At 37.0% G+C, this 8,220-nt stretch overlaps 1 pseudogene; it reads right to left on the bottom strand.

The window, feature by feature from the left end:
• Positions 1-2,282: 2,282 nt before the first annotated feature.
• On the bottom strand, positions 2,283-3,179 carry LOC123783057 (ADP/ATP translocase 2 pseudogene; annotated as a pseudogene).
• Positions 3,180-8,220: the final 5,041 nt, after the last annotated feature.

Raw genomic sequence — 8,220 nt, 5'->3', positions numbered from 1 at the left:
GGGCTCTGCATATGTTATTCAAGAAAATCCTAGAATTCTGAAAGGGAGTTCCCCAACTGAACTGGGTTCTGTTTTAATCAACTTCCTAATGCCCTTAAAGTAGGTCAGCAAAGTAGGTTGAATTTTTGGAATGAGTTAAAGAGCTCTGCATTTATATCAGGAATTTACTTAGACCCTCAAATCCTACAAGACCTCAACGGAGTGGTTAAGCTTCATACTGGTTGTAAATTAAGTAATTTGGAAGCTACACTTAATCCTCTAAGGTATTATGTGGAGAATTTCAATCATATATTTATTGAGCAAATAGTACTCTAGATACCTGAAATATTCAATGCAGTATTCAAAAGTGACTTATTTTAAAGGAAAAGATTATGCACTTGATTTTGGCTTAGCAATTATTACTTCATTGCAACTTTCATTAACTTTATTAGAGTTATTATAATAGTTTGTAATTCATTTCAGTTATTTATTTATTTTTAAAGATTTATTTATTTGAGAGAGAAAAAGCGCATGTGTGAGCAGAGGGGAGGGGCAAGGGAGAGGGAGACAAGCAGACTCCCTGCTGAGCACAGTGCCCAATGCAGGGTTCCATTCCTGGACCCTGAAAACATGACCTGAACCAAAATCAAGAGTCAGACACTTAACTGACTGAGACCCAGGTGCCCCAGTAGTTTGTATTTTAGAATAAATTATGGAAAAACTAACATCTCAGAAACTTTTATCAAAAGTAAATATTTTTATTCAATAGTGTTGTGTTAACCAAAATAATGAACATAACTGTTTTTATATTAGTTGAAAAAATATGCTAATCTGAGATATTTTTTAAAAGCTACAAAACAACTCACCAGATTCTAAGTTTTGGAAAGGGCCAAAATGAGACATTAGTCTTAACCAAAATAATTAAAAGTATCGTTTGACACTAATGAATATTAAATGATCATGAATACCTGCCCAATTTTAAAAATCCACTTATCACTTTGAATTGCCTGGAATTGGAACGGCTGCCTTATAAGAAATTCCATTCCACAGACTTGAAAATATCCAAAGAAAATAATATAATTGTTCATCATGGTACATTGTGGAGAAGACGATTATCACCTGGATGGGTCTTGTTGAAGTTTCCCACTAGTACTAATATTTCATTATTCAAGAATAGGTACACAGGGATAACTCTTCTTTCCTCCCTTCCCTTCCCTTCCCTTCTTTCTTTCTTCCCTTTCTTTCTTTCTTTCTTTCTTTCTTTCTTTCTTTCTTTCTTTCTTCTTTCTTTCTTCTTCTTTCTTTCTTTCTTTCTGTAGGTAAATATTACCTTGGATCACACTAAAGTATACAATATATTAATTTATTCAGCCCTTTTTGGTTTTTAAATGAATAGGACAACATCAGTTTGTTTTCTACATAGAAATCTTGGTTAATATTGAAAAAAGAAAGGTGTAACATGTTTTGAAAGTCTGAAAGAGTATGGTAATTATCTGTAGGTATTCATTCTTCTCTCTTTTAAAATTAATTAACCTCAAAATTAAAGGGGCACAAGTGGCTCCCCAAATGAAAAGCACATTTTGCTTCTTCTCTTACTGCAACCTGTGGACTTGTAACCCAAGTCTGTGTCAGGGCTGGGGGTGAAAAGGACAGGTGTGTCTTCTGAATAACATTCTCTAGAGAAACTCCTCCACCCTCATGTGTCTTTCCCCTTTTCACAATCTGGAGAGCAGACATCAGCCAATTTCTATCACATGGGGAGCATACCAGGGAATGGTAGACAAAACCCGGTTGAATGGTGACAATTCTGAAAGATGATGATGTCACATGTTGGTGAGAATGTGGAACAACTATAACCTCTATGCACTCTTTGTGGAAGAGTATAATGGTAGAAGCCTTTTGGAAAATTCTTTAGCAATTTCTTTTTTTTTTAATTTCAGATATATTTCTTCAAATTTATTTATCAAGAGTGACTGAAATAAAAAATACAATTGAGGGGCACCTGGGTGGCTCTATTGCTTGACCGTCTCTTGATTTCAGCTTAGGTTGTGATCTCAGGATCGTGAGATCAAGCCCCAGGGTTCCGTGGTCAGTATTGAATCTGCTTGAGATTCTCTCTCCCCCTGCTCTCTAAATAAGTAAATAAATAAAAAAAACTTTTATATATATAATTGAGTTCCATCATCATGGAAATGGCTTTAGGAGAAAGCTGGTCAGCTGACTATTATTGCTTTCCATTTTCAAACAGTAAATAGTTGCCGTTGATAAATAGCCAACAGTCTGTCAAGAATGCTCACAAGATATTATATAATACAACATGTCTGTTGATAGAGGGAACAAACTAGATAGTAATTTATGTGAACTTGTTGATTTCCCCACACAAGCACAAAAGCACGATGCATGCCTCTGAGAACGGAGGACTGTGCACTCTTGTTGACAGCTGTGGCTCCTTCCTGGCAGGCAGTCTTCCTCCAGCAGTCAAATGTGCTGTGCACATGGTGTCAGCATCTCTGCGCCCTGACTGCATCACTCCACGGTGACCAACAGTGCCAAAGGGATACGGTGTCGAGGCAGCAAGCACTGGGATGGATTGTGTGATCAATCAGCGGATGGAGATGTGCATATTCTTGGGATCTGGAAGCCTTCCCTTTGCAGAGTCATAGATGCCCAAGTAGGCAGCTCGGGAGATGAGAATAACCTGCACAGACACCTGAACACCTTGGTATAGGCCCTCAGTCCCATCGGATTTGTCGACTGAGCTGCCGGGGCCTCTGAATTCCCTTTCAGATCATGTGTCCATATCAGGTGCTAGACGGGTATAGGCAAAATCAAGAGGATACACAAAACAAGGGTGTGGCCCCAGCAGCACCACCTGATGCTAGATTCCCTCTTGTCCACAGCACCGAGGAAGATCTGCTTGTGTTAATCTGTGAAGGTGAGGCTGAGAAGCTAGGTGGGGAGGCATATGATGATATTATCCAGGTTACCATGCCAGAAGGACAGGACTCCTTGCTCCCCGGAGATATGAACCACGCAGTCGATAATGCCCTTGCATTGCTTGTCTGTGGTGATTGCTTGCTGGCATGCTGTACCTGCAGCAGCAGCTTGACCACTCCAAGGGTGCTACACAGTTTTGGAGGTGGCCATGGCCACTCCACCCACCAGGGGATCCTTGGCGAGGACACAGTGGGATCTGTCATATTGAAAGGAAGAGGAGGCTGCGACTTCAGGACTGCCCTAGGGACCAGCTGGGACTCTGGGGCTCTCTTTAATGATTGAGCCACCCAGGCGCCCCTCTGGGGCTCTCTTTAGCAATTTCTTATGAAATTAAACACATACTTGCCTTAACACCTAGATAATTCTACACCTACATGTCTATACAAGGGAAATAAAAGCATTCATGGAGGGGGGATGGGGACATATTGTTTGATGGGTACAGTTTCTGTGGTTGAGGAACAAGTTCTGGAAAAGGATAGTGGTGGTGGTTGCACAACGTTGGGAATGGGCTTAATGCTACTGAATTAAATGCTTGAAAACTGTTAGAATGTTAAGTTTCACGTCATGCATACTTCATCACAATAAGAAGACACACCCATAGGAAGAATCTACAGAGATGTCCATGGTAATTTTATTCATAATAGCTCAAAATGAGAAATAAAAATATCCATCAAGAAGTAAATGACAAAATATATTGTCATAAATTCATTAAGAGTAAGGGTTGAGCAAATTACAGCCAACTGGGCAAATCTGGCCTGAGGCCTGTGTTTAAATAGCCTGAGTGCTACAAATGATCTTGATATTTTTTAAGGTATAAAAAAACTAGAAAGAAAATTATGTGATAGAGACCAGTGTGTGCCCAGCAAAACCTGATAGTTACTATATAGCTTTTTACAGAAAAAAAAAAGTTACTGACTTTTGATTTAGAGGGTAATTACTAATCAATAAAAATAACAAATTATTGTCACGTAAAACACTGTGTTTAATAGACATTATGTTGAGTGAAAGAATCCAAGCGCAAAAGATATATATTAAGCCATTCAATTTATGTGAAGTTCTACAATGGGCAAAATCAAGTGAATATCTTCAACATCAAAGGAATTTGATTAAGCTGACAACATGTGCTTCTCTACATTATCTGCTGAAAAGGATATGATGTTACTTATGTGATAATAAGGCAAAAATGCATAATCAAAATTTAATCATGAGGAAACCATAGAAAACAAAATCTGAGGGATATCCTATGGAAAAACAGGCTTGGGCTCTTAAAAAATATCGATGTCATGAAAGACAAATAACGGCTGAGGAATTGTCCAAGTTTATAAAAAACTAAAGTCTTCAAGACAACTAGACGCAGTGCATGACTAGGGGAGAAATGTTATAAAGGACGTTAATGAGATACAGGAAATCTTTGACTATGGATGGTACTTTATATAATGAATCAGTTCTGTTTCTTAGTCAAATTTAATATATTTTAAAGTATTCAAAATATATTTAAAATAAAATACATAAAATGTTTAAAATACATAATATGTTTTTAAAATATTTTTAAAATATTTAAAATTATTGGAAAAGTACTCACATAAAATTTTTTATTTGAAGGGAATGAAACTCAATCCTGATTATGTGAGATTATATTCTTGACTTTGTAACTCAAACGGATTAACTTGGTATGGGTCCTCCTGCTCTAGATAGTGGCAGAGGGCCAGTTTTATGATTTGCTGTTTTTCTCTTCCTTTTACAAGCTTTGTCACAGAAATTAGGTTTTAGAATTTGAGGGCCTTATATGTCTTCTGAAAGATAACACTAAACTATGTATCTTTGACCTCATCCATGTTATGTAATCTCACTGGGTTGTCATTCTGATCCTTTTCTTTTCATGCTCAGCAGGAAACCACAAGATAAAAATAGACAGAAAATACTATTTGTAATTGATAAGTGATGAAAGTCAGTCAGTCCAGGCCTATCTTGTCCAGTGGCTTTCTCAGTTTCATAATTCACTTCTATAACCTAAATCGTGAATAGAATGAAAACAAACCAAACCAAAAGATGCATCAATTACTGGAAGAAATACTCCTTTGGGGAGGTGCGAATGATTACCTCCCTTTGTCAATGGAGTTTGTTACCTGGAATGATATATTCACCATTAACATCACCATTAAGTACTTAATAAAAAGATTTATTAAGTACTTGTTACATGCCAAACACTAGGAATAGCAAATTAAGGATCTACAATCTATTTGATATTATTTATTTGGTAGGGATACTAGATACTAGAGTAAAACTAGATTTTTAGATATAATCAAAATCACTGGATATCACAGTAAAATTAAAGTTACTATTTATTCTCAGGTTTAAGCTTTCTGATAATGATGTCTTGATCTCAAGAAACCCCCAGAGTGTTGAGAACATAATCTTATCTACAATAGACAGCTTTTGACTGGTCCAGTGAGTGCCCACTGGCGTTGGGAGACTGGTCCAGATGGCAGCCCACAAGCCCCTTCAGCTCTTAGACACTTTGAATCAGTGCTGCTGGGGACACACTACCGTCTCCCAGCTATTGCTGTTTATCTGTGTTCTATAGCTGGAAGATGAAGAGATCATTTATTCGCTTCGGGTAAATATATGTGAACTGGTATGTCTAGCATGGACTCTTTAAATTGTTCCAGGTAACAAAAGGTAACATTTTGGTGTAGGAGCACAGGGATGGAGGTATTAAAAGTACTTCTAGCTAAGAGGAAATGTTACCTAAAAGTAAAGTACTTTGCAGAGCTCTGTGCTCTGCAAATGTACTAAATAACTAAAGAAGTAAGTGAAAATGGCAAATAAATATCTTGAGAATTATTTTTAATTAACCTTTGGCATTCCCAAATAAGAAGGTAAATTAATGAGAGAAATCAGAAATTATGTTAATAAATTAATATACGAGTAGGCTGAGAAAAAGAAATAATGTCCCTTTTTCCATTAACTAATCATAGATCAGGATGTGAAACTTTTCCTCAACAATCTATTGGTTACATTATTTTGGAAATTTAATGCATAGAGTCATAGAATTTTTTGTCTTTTTTATTCATAATAATTCTTTCTTTATTTAAAATTAATAAGCATTTGAGTCTCCTATGGCTTGATACCATACTACATTATATCATGTCTGTATAAGTATGTAAACTTTAATTTAAGAAGCAAAGATGAAGTAAGACAATGAGATATCAATTTATTTACCCAAAGCGAATAGCATCTACTTGAAACAGAGCTCAAAACTCTACCAGTGATTTTCCTCAGAATGAGTGAAGACTCAGGAACACGTGCTATTGTAGAAAGGTAAGCAATGGAGAATATCTTGAGGGAGCCTAGAAATTTTAAGAGCAAATCTATTATGAGTTAGTGGATATATTATTCATGGGGACATAGCTAATAGATGGTGCATACTGTCGTTTTCTCCAGATGTGACAGAATGACTTATGTCCAAGAAATAGCTGCTTGAGATATTTCTTGATTTTTATTATTTATTAGTGCTTCCTTCCAAAGTTTTACACATTTTAATTAATTGATTTATATTTGGTGTGATTGCATTGATGTTAAAAAGATTAGCTAATAAACATTTTGGAAGTGGGTTGTTTGCTTTTTGTTTTTGGATACTCGATTTAATAAAAAAGCATTTCCCAGACCTATTATTCATACATGTCAAACTCCCTGGAAGTGATAGGTAAAATATAAGATCTTAAGTTCTTCATTAAGAACTTTGTTCTGTGATAAATTCTCCTCAATTTCTGAAACAGTTTTTAAAGAACGTAGGTGGGGTGCCTGGGGGACTCAGTCAGTTGAGCCTCTGACTCTTGATTTCCGCTCTGGTCATGATCTCAGGGTTGTGAGATCGAGCCCCACATTGGGGCTTATTTAACTCTTAATAGGAAGCTAGGAGGCAGGCAGTGCAGACACAGTAGAGGATCTACGAGCAGAAAGTAAAACAGAATGTCAACAGTGTTGGCCTCCTTAAAAGAATGTATGAGACCCTCAACCCATTGTTTGTTACCTGTTGTGTATCTTAGGCCAGCATTATGCCATGTGGCCTCTTTGTGATGAAAGCCTGTTTGGGACAGTGGAATTTTCTATTAGAAATTATCACCAAGTCAGAACTCTCTGCTAGTTGAAGACTGACTTCCTTGAACAACGACAAGCTAATATTAATCCATTCTAACAAAACAAAATGTTTTCTGTGGATAATTTCTTGTGCTCCTTTCCAGATTTTGTCTAGATAAAGTGGTCAGTCCTGACAGTTGCTTTAGACTAAAGGATCCTATCCATAAAGGGTCACCACCTTGAGGAAATCCAGAGACTGTACCCTAATGGCACCTGGGTTCTCACCTTCGTTAGTGCCCCGCTTTGTATCAGATAATTCTTAATAGAATATTTCATGGGAAAGTTTCCCAGCCACAACTGAATCCCTTATTGCACGTTCTTATGGATATTGTTCGGTGTTTAGAAACCATCATTTTCAGCCATTCAGGCTATAGGTTATATAAACTTACATCCATGATGGTATGTAAGTTAGAATCCTCTTCCCTTAGGAATGGAATTTTCTTCTCTCTGTGAATGAAGTGGATAGGTCCAATCTGATATCACCATTTTTCTTTCAAAATCAGCAAAAATTTACAAAAGTCAGTATTCTGAATTGTTCATATTTTCCCAACAGTTGGCCAGCACGTGGCCTAAGTCATGAGGAACCACATACGAAATACACCCACATTTTTGCTAGTGGAAATTAAGGGCCACCAGCATTGTAGATGACAGCATGTATGGCCTCCCCACCCACCCTCTCCAGCTATGGTAGTTCTATAGTTTAACTTCTGTTATTTGCAGAACCCTGCTTCCAGGTCCTAATTCTGTATCAGTTGGCGCTATGGTAAAATACAAGGAACATGAAATCCACCAAACAATAATCTTAAAAATCAGTGGGCTTTTTTTTTTTTTCCTTTTTTTCACTTAAGATATCAAGATATAGGCAGGTGTGGTGTTTCCATGACATTATTATGGACCCAAGTCCCTTTGTCTCTACTCCGTTACTGTTACCACTTGGCTTTTCTGCATCCTACCTCTTGTATTTCTGCTACATTTCTAGGTATCATGTTTGAGTTCCAGGCAGAGAGAAGGTAAAGCAGTACAGTGGAAAGAAAAAATCATCATATGAACAGAGATTATTCCTTGTCAAAACCTTTTTGAGAAATCTTACCCAGCAACTCTTTT

This window comes from Ursus americanus, chromosome 6 (genome assembly GCF_024610735.1).
Source record: "Ursus americanus isolate L20-20 chromosome 6, mUrsAme1.1.p, whole genome shotgun sequence".
Lineage (NCBI taxonomy): Eukaryota > Metazoa > Chordata > Mammalia > Carnivora > Ursidae > Ursus > Ursus americanus.
Note: the sequence above shows the minus strand (reverse complement) of the source record. Positions and strands in the feature narration are given on the sequence as shown.